General features: G+C 44.5%; 1 protein-coding gene across 1 annotated transcript in view; it reads left to right on the top strand.

Moving 5' to 3' along the window:
* The first annotated feature begins 548 nt into the window (after positions 1–548).
* Positions 549–15,492, top strand: part of LOC140737592 (complexin-1) — a 132,247-nt gene continuing 117,303 nt past the window's right edge. The window contains exon 1 of the mRNA XM_073064043.1: positions 549–681. The gene's annotated coding sequence lies outside the window, so the exon portion shown is untranslated. The remainder of the gene's footprint in view (positions 682–15,492) is intronic.

The following is a 15,492-nucleotide window of genomic DNA, read 5'->3' as shown; positions in this document are numbered from 1 at the left end:
ATGGGCATCGGCCTCCTCTGCATCGAGGACACCTTCAAAAGGCGATGCCCCAGAAAGGCGGCATCCGTCGTTAAATACCCCCATCACCCAGGATATGCCCTCTTCTCACGGAGGAGGTACAGGAGCCTGAAGACAAACACTATGTTTCAGGAACAGCTTCTTCCCCTCCACCATCAGATTTCTTGATGGACAATAAACCCAGAAATACAACCTCACTATTTTTGCTCTGTGTTGCACTAGTTACTGCAACACAGAGCAAAATACTGTGTGCGCGTGTGTGTGTGTGTGTGTGGTAAATAAAATATGTGTATGTATATATACACATACATATATACTTACATATATATATATATATAGTTTTCTTTTATCATTATGTAGTACAATGAATTGCTGCCGCATAACAACAAATTTCACGACATACGTTAGTGATAAACCTGATTCTGATTCTGTCCGTGTATCCGGGGGGGATGGTGGGGTGTGGGGGGGCTAATTTATGTTGAGTGAGGACAGAGTTTGCTGAGTGTGGACTTGAGCAGATTGGCGCAGGGGGAGGGGAAAGGGGTGGGGAGCTATTTTTAGTGTGTGTGCGGAGCAGAGATGTGCTAGTGCTGCCGAGACGCGGGACGTGGCGGGACCCCACCGGAGCTGTTCTTTCAGCACCTACCCGCTCTGTCAGCACAGGTAAGAAACGGGCTCGTTGCCGCTGCTTTCCTCCACTCAGGTATCTAAGCCGCAGAGTGCAAGTTAAAGTGTTGCCTGGTTTTTAATTATAACTTGATCACAATTAACAGACGCAACTCGACTGTAAAACTGTTAGGAATGTAAGGATAGTTATGAACACCCCTTCACGCCCCCAAACACCAATACTTTATCATTTCCTGTCAATCACCTTATATACAACCTGGCGTCACTTTATGAACATACAATCAGACTATGTATATAAATTACCTAATGTATTAATAATTATCGTGTTTTAAAATACTGTGTTCTTTATCTTATTGTGTGTTTTTTTTGTGCTGCATCGGATCCGGAGTAAGAATTATTTCATTCTCCTTTACGCTTGTATACAGGAAATGACATTAAACAGTCATGAATCTTTCGGAAATATTCAGTAATCAGTTTACGTTTCTCGGGAGACCGGCCCGGGTCACAATGAAAGTAATGGACTGACATTACATTGACACATCGTTACTACTTTGCGTTCACCATGGGTCACGTTTATAGACACGGCTTCGGTACGCAGGCTCTCTGTTTGTCCGCACTGTCCCCGCTCTCCTGTCTCTTCACCCCTGTGAACTGGTACGGACGGGGGGGGGGGGGGGAAGATTTGGGTGTCGAGATGACTTTGCTTGCTCAATAGCGAGGGCGAGGAGAGACATCCCGCCACGGGCTATGCTATGGCTGAGGCAGCAGCAGCGTCTCGGGTTCATCTCCCGGGCGAGGTACCGGAGGGACGACCCCGTGTATTAACGAGACCTGCTGTGACCTTGGGGATTGCGCTGAGTGCGCTACATGTTCCTTCAAGGGCGCAGAGTGAAGCGATCCCCGAGCGGTAGAGCACAGTGTTTGGCACAAAGCGCTTATTGGAGGAGGCGCCCATTGCCCTTGTAGTCACATTGATGTCTAGCGTAACCTGAAACATAATGGAGTGATCGGTTAAAGGGTTCCTTAGGAGTATACCGTTAGCCCTTTCTAAGTGTTTACACCGGTAGGGCTAGGCAGGTTAGCTCTAATTTAGCGAGCACCACCCAGCGGGGGAGTAATTACCCCCGCGCCCCCCCCCCCCCGTAAACAAGAATGAAATTTGGCAGGAAGTAGCGGTAGTGTTAACTGAAAACTGCTGATAGAGCGGAGCGGGGAGGTCGGTGCCTGAACTGACAGCGCAGCTCAGCACGGCGGCATGCGGAAGCGCGTTGCTGCTGAGACCCGCATCTCCAAGCAACTCTGCAAGCGTCTGTGAGGCCTCTCTCTCTATATATATTCCGAGGCCTGTCACTCGGAGGTACGCTTAGAAGTCCAAAAGGAATGGCGCAGACAACAGGTGCAGGTTTGCAGGGACAAAGCTTGCGGAGTCGCAGCACCCCCTCGGAGCAGGCAGGGTAACCATTCGTCCCAAATAACTACCTGTCACGAAATAAATAACCTTGAGATATTCCCACATTCCAGGGACAGAGACCAGATTCATTTCCACACAATCTAGCAAATTCCCATTGACACCGGCAAGGCAAAATCCTTGTGGTATCCACACAATTCAGAGTGACAGAAAATCCCATACCAATTCCCACAAAAAGATAAAGAATCCCATCCCGTTCACACAGAGCCATAAAGAATCCCATCCCGTTCACACAGAGCCATAAAGAATCCCATCCCGTGCACACAGAGCCGTCGACAATCCCATCCCGTGCACACAGAGCCGTCGACAATCCCATCCCGTGCACACAGAGCCGTCGACAATCCCATCCCATTCAGAGTCATCGACAATCCCATCCCATTCTCACGGAGCCATTGATAATCCCATCCCATTCACACAGAGCCATGAAGAATCCCATCCCATTCACACAGAGCCATAAAGAATCCTATCCCATTCACACAGAGCCATAAAGAATCCCATCCCGTTCACACAGAGCCATAAAGAATCCCATATCGTTCACACAGAGCCATAAAGAATCCCATCCCATTCACACAGAGCCATAACGAATCCCATCCCATTCACACAGAGCCATAAAGAATCCCATCCCCATTCCCACAGAGAGACAGAGAATTCAGAAAGTAATGAGGCATGTGATCCTCAGAGACCTTGCTTTCTGGATCCAAAATTGGCTTGACCAGAGAAGGAAAAGGGTGGTTGTGGATGGTTTGTATTTTGCATGGAGGACGGTGATTGTAATGGTGTTCCACAGGGATTTGTTCTGGGACTCCTCCTCTTTGTGATTTTTATAAATGACCTGGATGAGATAATAGAAGGGTAGTAAATTTGCTGATGACTCAAAAGTTGGGGTGTTGTAGATATTCTGGAGGGTTGTCAGAGGTTACACCAATAGGATTCAGAACTGGGCTGAGAAGTGGCAGATGGAGTACAACCCAGATAAGTGTGAAGTGGTTAATTTCAGTAGGCCAATTTGAAGACAGAATGTAATATTAATGGAAAGACTCTTGGAAGTGTAATCTTGGGGTCCATGTCCATAGGACACTCAGAGCTGCTGCGTAGGTTGACTGTGTGGTTAAGAAGGCATACAGTGTGTTGGCATTCATCAACCAAGGGATTGAGCCAAGAGGTAATGTTACAGCTATATAGGACCCTGGTCCTATATATGAATGTTTTCAAAGCTTGCAGAGGGATTTGGACCAGCTGGAAAAATGGGCTGAAAAATGGCAGATGGAGTTTAATGCAGACAAGTGTGAGGTATTGCACTTTGGAAGGACAAACCAAGGTAGAACATGCAAGGTAAATGGTAGGACACTGAGGAGTGCAGTAGAACAGAGGGATCTGGGAATACAGATACATAATTCCCTAAAAGTGGCATCACAGGTAGATAGGGTCGTAAATAGAGCTTTTGGCACATTGGCCTTTATAAATCAAAGTATTGAGTATAAGAGTTGGAATGTTATGGTGAGGTTATATAAGACATTGGTGAGGCTGAATTTGGAGTATTGCGAGCAGTTTTGGTCACCGAATTACAGGAAGGATATTAATAAGTTTGAAAGAGTGCAGAGAAGGTTTACAAGGATTATATTACTCATCATTCTATTCATTCTATGTAATTATCTTAAAAATTGAATTAAAAATTTTTTTAAAAATGAAAGAGTGCAGAGAAGGTTTACAAGGATGTTGCTGGGACTTGACAAACTGAGTTACAGAGAAAGGTTGAATAGGTTAGGACTTTATTCCCTGGAGCGTAGAAGAATGAGGGGAAATTTGATAGAGGTATATAAAATTATGATGGGTATAGATAGAATGAATGCAAGCAGGCTTTTTCCACTGAGGCTAGGGGAGAAAAAAACCAGAGGACATGGGTTAAGGGTGCAGAGAGAAAAGTTTAAAGGGAACATTGGGGGGGGGGGAGGCTTCTTCACACAAATAGTAGTGGCAGTGTGGAATGAGCTGCCAGTTGAAGTGGTAAATGCATAGAACATAGAATAGTACAGTACATTACAGGCCCTTTGGCCCACAATGTTGTGCCGACCTTCAAACCCTGCCTCCCATATAACCCCCCACCTTAAATTCCTCCATATACCTGTCTGGTAGGCTCTTAAACTTCACTAGTGTATCTGCCTCCACCACTGACTCAGGCAGTGCATTCCACGCACCAACAACCGAGTGAAAAACCTTCCTCTAATATCCCCCTTGAACTTCCCTCCCCTTACCTTAAAGCCATGTCATCTTGTACTGAGCAGTGGTGCCCTGGGGAAGAGGCACTGGCTGTCCACTCTGTCTATTCCTCTTAATATCTTGTACACCTCTATCATGTCTCCACTCATCCTCCTTCCCTCCAAAGAGTAAAGCCCTACCTCCCTTAATCTCTGATCAGGCTCACTTTTAATATTTAAGAAAAACTTGGACAGGTACATGGATGAAAGGGGTATGGAGGGATATGGTCCAGGTACAGGTCAGTGGGACTAGGCAGAAAAATGGTTTGGCACAGCCAAGAAAGGCCAGTGGGTCTGTTTCTGTGCTGTAATGTTCCATGGTTTCTATGGTCAGACCCCACTTGGAGGACTGTGCTCAGTTCTGATCACCTCACTACAGGAAGGATGTGGATACTATAGGGAGAGTGTAGAGGAGATTTACAAGGATGTTACCTGGATTGGAGAGTGTATCTTATGAGAATAGGTTGAGTGAACTTTTCGCTTGGAGCAACAGAGGATGAAAGCTGACCTGATAGAGGTGTACAAGATGAGAGGCATTGATCGTTTGGATAGCCAGAGGCTTTTTCCCCAGGGTTGAAATGGCTAACATGAGGGGGCACAGTTTTAAGGTTCTTGAATGTAAGTACAAGGTACTTGGTAAGTTTTTCACAGAGAGTGGTGGGTGCGTGGAATGCACTGTCAGTGAAGGTGGTAGAGGCATACACAATAAGGTCTTTTTGTCATAAGGTGGGCATTGGGAACAGACCCAAATGCAAGACACAGACACTGAAGTACTAGGGAGAGGACTAGGTGTATAAAGAAAGCAAGGGAAGTAGGGAAGAAACAACACTGGACAAGACACAGGCCCTGGACAAGACTGGGAGACAGGGCATAGGCTAGGACTAGAGTAGGAAAGTGGGACCTGGACAAGGAACTAGGAACTGGAAACTAGGAACTAGGAACCTGGACAAGGACTCTGAGCCAGAGACTGGACAGGGACCCGGAACCTGGGTCTTGACTCGGGCTCAGACTCTGGATCCAGGCGAGGACTGAACATGGCAAGGCAACAGGACTGGACGAGGGGGCAGGACGCAGGACTCCAGGGCTGGATGAGGACGTGAAGCTCAGACTTGGTCTTGATTGAGGGAGAGCAGGAACGCAGAGCCTAGGTCAAGGGAGAACAGGAACACAGAGCAGAAGCAGGGAGAGGCATAGCTGGATATGGACACTAGCCCTGGACGAGACCAGGACTCAGGGCCTAGGCTACAACCTGGACACAGACTGGAACCTCCACAGAGCCTTGGACTGGAGCACAGGAACACAGAACCATGAGCCTTCCTTGGGGACAGGACATAGGGCCAGGACTCATACTCAGACACAAAGAGACAGTTCCAAGCTCAACAATAGATAGTTCCTTCTGTTGGCAAGGCAAGGCTCCAGTCTCACTCCAGCAGCTGAACTTGACAGCAATACAGGCAAGGACACAGGTGTGGGTTGCCAGCAAGGCTTCAGGCATGGTGTAGCCAGCAGGGCTTCAGGCCAGGCTTCAAAGGGAAGGAAGGGAACAGTCCAGTCTCAGGGTAACAGCAAGGACAGCCTGACTTACCCCACAGAGGCAAGGACAGGAACAGACACATCCCACCATAGGGTAACAGCAAGACCTGCTTGACTTACCCCACAAAGGCAAAGACAAGATACCAACAAGACAAACCCACAACCACACTCAAACCCAGGGCCACTTATATTCCAGCCCCAATATGAGAATCAGGTGCCTATGATTAAGCTCAACTGAAACAACAGACAGCCAGAAGACCCGGAATCTGGAGTCCACAGACCAGACTGTGAAACAGAAAGTGGACTTCACGGACTGGACCATGACACTTTTAAAAGACTCTTAGATAGGTATGGGGAGCTTAGGAAAATAGAGGTCTATGCAGTAAGGTAGTTCTAGGTAGCTTCTAGAGTAGGTTATATGATTGGCACAACATTGTGGGCTGAAGGGCCTGTAAAGTGCTGTAGATTGTTCTACAGCACATTACAGCCCATCTATATGTTTTATGTTCTAATCTCATCCCATTTCCACAGAGAGACAGAAAATCCAATCCCAGTTCCACAGAGAGACAGAAAATGCAATCCCAATTCCACAGAGACAGAAAATCCAATCCCAATTCCACAGAGAGACAGAAAATCCAATCCAAAATCCACAGGGAGACAGAAAATCCAAACCCAAATCAACAGGGAGACAGAAAATCCAAACCCAAATCAACAGGCAGACTGAGAATCCAATCCCAATTCCACAGAGAGACAGAAAATCCAATCCCAATTCCACAGAGATACAGAAAATCCAATCCCAATTCCACAGAGATACAGAAAATGCAATCCCAATTCCACAAAGGGACAGAAAATCCAATCCCAATTCCACAAAGGGACAGAAAATCCAATCCCAATTCCACAGAGATACAGAAAATGCAATCCCAATTCCACAAAGGGGCAGAAAATCCAATCCCAATTCCACAGGCAGAAAATCCAATCACAATTCCACAGGGAGACAGAAAATCCAATCCCAAATCCACAGAGAGACAGAAAATCCAATCCCAAATCCACAGGGAGACTGAGAATCCAATCCCAATCCCACAGAGAGGTAAAGAATCCCATCCCCATTCCCACAGAGATACAGAGAATCCCATCCCCATTCCCACAGAGAACATTGAGGATGCTGTCTCTTGACCATAAGCTTCAGGGTGAGGTTCCTCATCACATTCTTTAATCCTGTCACACATACCATGATGCAGTCATTGACACTTCCCCTCCTTGGTATTCTGTTCTTGATATAATTTCTAGGTATCACCTTTGACTCTGGGATGAATTTGAGAACACATTGTTGTGCCATTACCAAGATGCCCCATTTCTCACTTGTAATGTTGTCTGACTTTGCCCTTGTTATAGGTTATCTGAAGCTGAAGCCATTACTATCTCAGGATTAAACATGAGGAAATCTGCAGATGCTGGAAATTGAAACAACACACACAAAATGCTGGTGGAACACAGCAGGCCAGGCAGCATCTATAAGGTGAAGCACTGTCGATGTTTCGGGCCGAGACCCTTCGTCAGGACTAACTGAAAGGAAAGATACTAAGAGATTTGAAAGTAGTGGGGGGAGGGGGAAATGCAAAATGATAGGAGAAGACCGGAGGTGGTGGGATGAAGCTAAGAGCTGGAAAGGTGATTGACAAAATCGGCTGGTGTGATATACTGCGTCCAGTGCTCCCGGTGTGGCCTTTTATATATTCGTGAGACCTGACGCAGACTGGGAGACCGTTTCGCTGAACACCTACACTTCGTCCGCCAGAGAAAGCAGGATCTCCCAGTGGCCACACATTTTAATTCCACGTCCCATTCCCATTCTGATATGTCTATCCATGGCCTCCTCTACTATCAAGATGAAACCACACTCAGGTTGGAGGAACAACACCTTATATACCGGCTTGGTAGCCTCCAACCTGATGGCATGAATATTGACTTCTCTAACTTCCGTTAATGCCCCTCCTCCCCTTCTTACCCCATCTCTGACAATATTTAGTTGGTTTTTTTTTCTCTCTCTCTCTGCCCATCACTCTGCCTGTTCTCCATCTCCCTCTGGTGCTCCCCCCTCCCCCCTTTCTCCCGAGGCCTCCCGTCCCATGATCCTTTCCCTTCTCCAACTCTGTACCACTTTTGCCAATCACCTTTCCAGCTCTTAGCTTCATCCCACCCCCTCCAGTCTTCTCCTACCATTTAGCATTTCCCCCTCCCCCCACTACTTTCAAATCTCTTAGTATCTTTCCTTTCAGTTAGTCCTGACGAAGGGTCACGGCCCAAAATGTCGACAGTGCTTCTCCTTATAGATGCTGCCCGGCCTGCTGTGTTCTACCAGCATTTTGTGTGTGTTGTTTTTACTATCTCAGGATTGTCCAACCTCTCTTCCAAGGTACACACTGCAGAATGAGAATCAGATCAGAATAGTGTCTCAGCTGAAGAAAAGGAGCAAGTCATGGATTGTCTACTGAGTCTCTCTGGGTGGAATTTAGAAACAGGAAGTGGTTAATAACTCTACTGGGTGTTTTTTATAGACCACCCAAAGTAACAGGGATATTGAGGAACAGATAGGGAGTGAGATTCTAGAAAGGTGTAATAATAACAGGGTGATGGGTGATTTTAATTTCTCCAATATTGATTGGCATCTACCAAGAGCAAGGGGTTTAGATGGGATAGAGTTTGTTAGGTGCATTCAGGAAGGTTCTCTGACACAATATGTAGATAAGCCTACAAGAGGAGAGGCTGTACTTGATCTTGTATTGGGAAATGAACCTGGTCAGGTGTCAAGTCTCTCAGTGGGAGAGCATTTTGGAGATAGTGATCACAATTCTATCTACTTTACCATAGTATTGGATAGGGATAGGAGCAAACAAGTCAGGAAAACATTTAATTGGAGTAAGGGGAAATATGAAGCTATCAGGCAGGAACTTGGAAGCTTAAATTGGGAACAGATGTTCTCAGGGAAATGTACAGCAGAAATATGGCAAATATTCAGGGGATATTTGTGTGGAGTTCTGCATAGGTACGTTCCAATGAGGCAGGGGAAGGATGGTAGGTACAGGAACCGTAGTGTACAAATGCTGTTGAAAACCTAGTCAAGAAGAAAAGAAAAGCTTACGAAAAAAAACTAGGTTCAAAAAACTAGTTAATGATAGCAATCTAGAAAATTATAAGGCTAGTAGGACAAACTTAAGAATGAAATTAGGAGAGCCAGAAGGGACCATGAGAAGGCCTTGGCGAGCAGGATTAAGGAAAACCCCAAGGCATCCTACTAGTATGTGAAGAGCAAGAGGATAAGACATGAGAGAATAGGACCAATAAAGTGTGACAGGGGAAAAGTGTGTATGCAACCAGAGGAGATAGCAGAGCTACTTAACGAATACTTTGCTTCAGTATTCACTATGAAAAAGGACCTTGGCGATTGTAGGGATGACTGCCAGCAGACTGAAATGCTTGAACATATTGTTACGAGACACGTAGGCTCATACTGTGAGTGTTACTTTAAGAGCGCCTGAGTGAGGTGGGACTATGACATCAGTAACAGGCTGTAGCAGCTTGCTGTGGACTTAAACAGAGAGAAAGAGAGAGAGGGAGAGAAAGAAGAGAGGGGAGACTGGACAGGCAAGCTGAAATTTCAGCTTGTCACTTCTATGGTTTGGAACTCTTCGATGCCCAAAAGATTATCGGCACGCAGTGCACACGGATGTGTGACTGTCACTTCGTGTAATCCATATGTATGGATTTGTTGAAGTATCCTGTGGTACCACTTTTGTTGGCCCTTTGCCTGGAATCGAGGTGTTGTGGTAACCACTTGAAGATGATATTCCTGTAACTGTCAGCAGGTGATATGTCAAGTGGATTTCGGAACAACTCAACGGACAAGATCTTCGACAATTGTTATTTCGTTTACCCAGTCAGGAACCTGGGAATCTTCATAATCGCCTTCTGCGTTATATCCTGGATTACAAATCTCTCCCCTCACTCACTTATTTCGTGGATTACTGAACTTCTCTACTTTACCATTTTAAGACTTTAATAACTATTCCTAAGCTTGATGGTTACACATACACACACATAACACTGTTAACTTTTGTTTATCTCATTAAGTTACTATATTATAAATAGATATGTACTCATAAAGATAGTGGTTTTAATATTAAAACTGGACTTAGTGTGAAATCTCTTGCTGCTGATTTGTTTCTAAAACGTTACAGTTTTGTAACAAAACAGACATTAAGAAAAAGGATATGCTGGAGCTTTTGGAAAGCATCAAGTTGGATAAGTCACAGTGGCCAGATGAGATATACCCCAAGCTACTGTGGGAGGCAAGGAAGGAGATTGCTGAGCCTGTGGCAATGATCTTTGCATCACCAGTGAGGATGGGAGAGGTTCCGTAGGATTGCAGATGTTGTTCTCTTATTCAAGAAAGGGAGTAGAAATAGCCCAGGAAATTATAGACCAGTGAGTCTTACTTCAGTGGTTGGTAAGCTGATGGAAAAGATCCTGAGAGGCAGGATTTATGAACATTTGGAGAGGCATAATATGATTAGGAATGGCTAATCATTCAGCATGGCTTTGTCAAAGGCAGGTCATGCCTGATGAACCTGATCGAATTTATTGAGAATGTGACTAAAGACATTGATGAAGGAGAGCCATAGGTGTAGTGTATATGCATTTCAGCAAGGCATTTGATAAGGTAACCATGCAAGGCTTATTGAGAAAGTAAGGAGGCATGGGATCCAAGGGGACATTGCTTTGTGGATCCAGAACTGGCTTGCCCACAGAAGGCAAAGAGTGGTTGTAGACGGGTCATATTCTGCTTGGAGGTTGGAGACCAGTGGTGTGCCAAGTCTTAATCATTCCTTGGCTTTCGAACTGACATAAATCCTGTCCCTCAGAATCTTCTCTAACTATTTCCCTACCAACTAATATCCATATTGCCCTCTTCTTAACAAGGAAACAACATTGGTTATCTTCCAGTCCTGTGGTTAGAATCTCAGAAAGCTCTTCCTTTGAGACCTTCCTGTCAACTGAGCCTGTGCCACCCAATTATACCCATGTGACTAATTAACCTACTAACCTGTATGACATTGGAATGTGGGAGGAAACCCATATGGTGACGGGGAGAACATACAAACTCCTTACAGACAGTGCCATGAATTGAAGCTGGGTACTGGTGCTGTGATTACATTACACTAACCACTACACTACTGTCTTGCCCATTTCTTTGCCCATTTTTGTCCTCCCAATTTTTTTTCTTGTGTTCTCTCCTATGTTACCCTCAAACATCAGTGATCTGTTCAGTAATTACCCCTCAAACATACAACCATAAAACCATAAGATATAGGTGCAGAAATAGGCCATTTTGGCCCTTCAAACCTGCTCCACAATTTCATCATGATCCAATTTTCCTCTCAGCCACAATCTCCTCGCTTCTCCCCATATCCCTTCATGCCCTGACCAATCAAGAGTCCTTCAACCTCTGCCTTAAGTATACATAAAGACTTGGCCTCCACAGCTGCCTGTGGCAACGAATTCCACAGATTCACCACTCGCTGCCTAAAGAAAATTCTCTTCATCTCTGTTCTAAAACAATGCCCCTCTATTCTGAGGCTGTGTCCTGTGGTCTTAGACTAGGCCACTATTGAAAACATACTTTCCGCATCTACTCTCTCAAAGCCTTTCACCATTCAATAGGTTTCAATGAGGTCAACCCTCATTCTTCTGAATTCTAGTGAATACAGACCCAGAGCCATCAACCTCTCAACCTTCAGGAGACTTGTTCAGTTATTGCCTCTCAACTCTCAGGCTCTTTTCTTGAACTTCACTCACCCCTACACTGAACTGTTCCCACAGAAAATGGGCTCACTTTCAAGGAACCTACAACTCATGTTCTCGACGTCTATTGCGTATTTATTTATTATTAATACATTTTATTCTTTTTTTTGTATTTGCACAGTTTGTTGCTTTTTGAGCATGGGTTGTTTGTATCTGTTGTGCGTGTTTTCAATGATTCTATTGTGTTTCTTTGTGTTTGCTGGGAATGCCTACAAGAAAATAAATCTCAAGGCAGTATATGTGACATTGCTTGGAGCTCACCAGGAATGAGTTTACAGGGAACATAGCAAAATTTGTCAGTTCTATTTTGGATTGTTTCATCACCAGTAAACTGCAATTGATGTGATTTAAGTGCAATATTTTTTTTTGTTTTTGAGTGTGGATGGTACAGGATTTGGGGTTGCCAGAGTAATATATTAGATGTGATTCAGAAGGGAAAAGAGGAGAAGAGGCACGCTGTGGAAATTGCAGATTTGTTAGTTAGGGATTTGTAGACCTCATTAGCCCAGTCTGCCAGAGTTGCCTTCACATGCTAGCATAGGAATGTCCTTAATATATTGTATACTAAATCTAATTTGTATATAAAGATAGATGTAATTAGCACTCTTCATTTGTATGGGTTCCATTTTTGAATTACTAGATTTGCTGTTAATTTTTCTGAAGGAAAGACCACTGTGGCTCATCTGCTCTAAAGCCTGTTCTGGATGAGAGATCTAACTCCTCAACAAACTGCAGTAAGCAACCAAGGGTCTGCTTGGACAATCTTGTAGTTACTTAATTATTTAAGCCCATCACCCCAAGGGGGCATAGCATGGAGTGATAGGCTTAAATAACAACAGCAGCTCGCCAGAGTCCTCAATATATCACAAAAGCCAAGATTCCCTAAACTTGTTATCTTTGCCTTTTATTTTGACAGGATCATACAAACTCTGTACTCTCCAAATTACACATTTGAAGGCCTCACCTTTGCCAGAAAACAACCTGTCCCAATCCACACCTGCTAGATCCTTTCTGATACCATCAAAATTGGCCTTTCTCCAAATTAGAATCTCAACCCGAGGACAAGACATATCCTTTTGCATAATTACCTTGAAACTAGTGTCATTCTGATCATCAGATCACTTCTGTCACCTGCCCTGTCTCATTGCCTATAAGGAGATCTATTATTATGAAATACATTCCCAGCTGGTCGGGTTCTGTGCCAGGATATTGCATGGGGGAAGCTTGGCTCTTGCTGCCCACCTACAGTGATAATCTATTTACTAATTTAATTACCCAGTGTTAGAGCAGTGCTGTCTTGCATGTACCATTCTTCAACTGGGCAGATATTCTTAACTTCAGACAGCAACCCGAAGACAAATCGTTTCTTTTGTAACATTAATAAAAAGACATTGGGCAGATAATTTTAGTATTAAAATTGATATAAGCTAACATTGTGACACAGAACATAGAACACTACAGCACAGTACAGGCCCTTCAGCCCACAATGCTATGCAAATGCTTAACTTACTCCAAGATCAATCTCCCCCTTCCCTCCCACATAATCCTCTATTTTTCTCTCATGAATGTGCCTATCCAAATGTCTGAAATGTATCTGCCTCTACCACCACCCCGGCAGTGCGATCCACACACCCTCCACTCTCTGTGTAAAAAGCCTTCCTCCTGTAGATGCGTTGGATGGCTCTGGTTCTGTACTCACTGGAGTTTAGAGAATGAGAGGGAGAATCTCATTGAAAACAATCGAATATTGTAAGGCCTGGATAGAGTGCCTGTGGAAAAGATGTTTCCTATAGTGGGAAGGTCTAGGACCAGAGGACACTGCCTCAGAATAGAAGAAAGATAAAGAATTTCTTTAGCCAGAAAGTGGTGTATCTGTACAATTCATTGCTACCAGACAGTTGTGGAGGTCAAGTCATTGGGTATGCTTAAAGCAGAAGTTGATAGCTTCTTGATTAGTAAGGGCATCAAAGGTTATGGGGAGAAGTTAGGAAAATGGGGTTGAGAGGAATAATAGATCAGCCATGATAGAATTTTAGAGCCAACCTGATGGGCCAAATGGCTTAATTCTGCTCCAGGGTCTTATGTCATGGTTTTCTCCAATTGCCTTAAAATTATGCTTACTGATATCTTTAGGGTTGATTAAAGAAAGCTTCAGCATTGTGAGCAGTCTGGGCAGTCTTTGCTGTAGATTTTGTGGTGTTCATACTAAGAAATAATGGAGGAGGGAGTGAGTGTTTAGAGTGGTTCGGAGAGTTCTGGTCAGCTGTTCTGCTTTTGCCTAGGTGGTGAAAGTCGTCGGAGCTGCACTCTCCAGGCATAGAACTAAGCTGGGGGTGCCACAGTAACATAGCTGTTAGTGTGACACTATTACAGCTCAAGTTCAGAGTTCAACTCTGACACAGTCTGTAAAAAGCTTGTATGTCCCCACCCCCCACCCCATGGACTGCAGGGATTTCCTCCAGGTGCTCTGGCTTCCTCCCACAGTGTACAGATGTACGGGATGATAAGTTAATTGGTTATTGTAAATTGTCCTGTGATTGGTCTAGGATTAACTCAGGGTTTGGTGGATAGCACAGCTTGTTGGGCCACACTGTACCTCTAACAGCCAGATAGATAAATAAGTAGATAAAGCTGCTGGGAGTGTATTTAAGGAGACTGTAGCCTTACTCTTCACCAAGATTGGCAAGCAGAGGTTCAGTCATTTCTCAATGGAAGATGCTGAGACCCCGCATTGAGGATGTCGAGCTTCCAGCTCTTGTACAGGCATGTGGTGACTATTCCATCATAATCCTGATATGTTTGGGCAGAACCAGGAGATGAATTCTTCTGAATACCCAGCCTCTGACCTGCTCTTGTACACACAGGATTTATGTGCCTGGCCTGCTTAAGTTTCTGGTCATTTCTGATCCTTTGGATGTTGATTGTGTGAAAACTGGCAATGGTACTGTATGTCTTCAAATATTGAGGGTAGGTGGGTATTCACCTGTTGGGCAGATTCATTGGTTGGTAGAAACCCACAGCCTGTAAGGAAATGAAGCAGAGGCTTGGCCCAAAAGCAGAGCAGCAGAGATGATTCAGCAGTGGATGATAAATTTAATTGGAAAATAACACGCCAGGAGATACAAGAGAACTGAAACCATATACACCAGGCAACAAAGTAAACCTTAGGCAGGGAGAGTGAAGGCTAGCAACAACTGGTTGAGGCTGACTGTTTCAATGAGAATTGGGTTTAAATAGGCTGCACGTGATGAGTGGCAGGTGCTTCCTGTTAGTTGGGTGGGGACTGGGAGGCGCCTGCATGCACAGACCAAACACAACTTGCTGTGAATGGAATTTAGACCTACCTTCTGTCATTATTTACTTGGGCTAGTGATATTGCTTAGCGGTGAACTGAGAGTAGCTGGTGTCTGTCACTAATCACTCACTGTTCACTAGGTTAGTGAGTGTAGTCTAGTGGAACAGCTCAGTTATGGGGGTTGGAATTTCAGTTTGTTCTTCTGTCACCGTGTAGTGAGTGTAGGGTTCCATTTTGCTGGGATCCATTGTGGCTGTTGTCCAATCACTTTCCAAACTAAAATCATCTGATGCTTGAGTTCATGAAAATGCAATATTCAGCAAATGTGCCAACAAAATTCAGATATTATTTCTGATTAAATATGAATGAGGGTCTTCAATATATTTGATTTTGATTCCTAGTTTATTACTTTAGTACAAAACCAATTGATCAATGTT

This window comes from Hemitrygon akajei, chromosome 13 (assembly GCF_048418815.1).
Source record: "Hemitrygon akajei chromosome 13, sHemAka1.3, whole genome shotgun sequence".
Lineage (NCBI taxonomy): Eukaryota > Metazoa > Chordata > Chondrichthyes > Myliobatiformes > Dasyatidae > Hemitrygon > Hemitrygon akajei.
This window is presented reverse-complemented; position numbering and strand designations above follow the sequence as displayed.